This window comes from Dermatophagoides farinae, chromosome 10, assembly GCF_024713945.1.
Source record: "Dermatophagoides farinae isolate YC_2012a chromosome 10, ASM2471394v1, whole genome shotgun sequence".
NCBI lineage: Eukaryota > Metazoa > Arthropoda > Arachnida > Sarcoptiformes > Pyroglyphidae > Dermatophagoides > Dermatophagoides farinae.
The window spans coordinates 2,819,023-2,820,368 of NC_134686.1; the positions used below are offsets into that span (position 1 = coordinate 2,819,023).

Genomic DNA, 1,346 nt, shown 5'->3' on the forward strand with positions numbered 1-1,346 from the left:
AATTTTTTTTTTTAATTTATTTTTCCATCATACATCAAATTTTAAAATATTTGCTCGGTTCGATGCCAACCATTTGACAACTAACTGTCCATAATCGTCGAGCTGCTTCATCATCCAATGATTCACTGAATATGCAATGATTTTCTTTACAATTGCTGTAATAATGGCCTGATTGATATTTCAATGATGGCTCCAAAGCACAAAACAGTGTCGTTTGTACACCCGAATAAACATCCAGATTGAATAGAAAACCGATAATATTGAAAATGATTCTTTTAAAGCCTAGAATATGTCTAGTCAGATTCGTATTAATAGTTCCTGGATTCAGACTGTAAACTTTGACATTGGGAAATTTATCCGAACGATCATCTAATTCTTTTGCCAATTGCCTGGTGAAAAGGACATTGGCCAATTTACTCTGACAATAAGCTTCTACCGGATCATAAGAGGACGGTTTTTTGGTGAAATTAATATCATCAAAAAAAATTCGTCCTCTAATGTGATGTATGGTGCTTACATTGATGATACGGCCATCATCCGAATCGATCATCAACGGCAAAACATAATGTGTTAGCAAGAAATGACCCAGATGATTGGTGGCAAATTGTATTTCATAACCATCCGATGATAGTGTTCGTTCGGGACACATCATAACGCCGGCATTATTGATCAATATATCTATTCGGTCATAATGGTCACCTAATGTTTTACCAAATCGATGAATCGATGTGAAGGACGATAGATCGAGTTGGTGCACATCTATATCGGTTGTTCGAAATCGACGACGAACATTATTGGCAGCTTGCCGACCTTTTTCTAAATCTCGACAACACATGACTACTTTGGCTCCTCGTCGACATAGCTGATAAGTAGCCTCTAAACCAATTCCACTATTAGCACCGGTTATTAAGACAATTTTGCCATCAATACGATTATCTTTCTTATAATATCGACGGCCTAATCCTACGAATCGTAGAATATTGGTGAAAAATTCAATAATAAACAAACATGTCGTTAATGTTTCAATCTTTATTCTTCTCATCACTGCATCAGACATGTTGACATGACTGTTGTTCATTTTGAATGTGTGTGTCATTTGATTTTAGCAACATAAAACAGCCGCATTTGTGGTTAAATTTGAGCAAATTTCTACCCCATTTTAATAGAAAAAAAAACAAAGAAAAAACATAGCATCGATTGTGGTTAAGATTGTTGAAAAAGGTTGAACAAAGAAAAAAATTTCAAATCACCGTTAACGATATTGACCATGTCAAACAAATCGTTTACATATTGCAAGTTCATCAATGCTACTTTCAAGGTGTCATTCAGTTGAGATTTTTTTTTTC

The 1,346-nt window shown here is 34.8% G+C and overlaps 1 pseudogene; it reads right to left on the reverse strand.

Moving 5' to 3' along the window:
- Positions 1-8: 8 nt before the first annotated feature.
- Positions 9-1,243, reverse strand: LOC124500205 (retinol dehydrogenase 12 pseudogene; annotated as a pseudogene).
- Between the last annotated feature and the right edge of the window lie 103 nt (positions 1,244-1,346).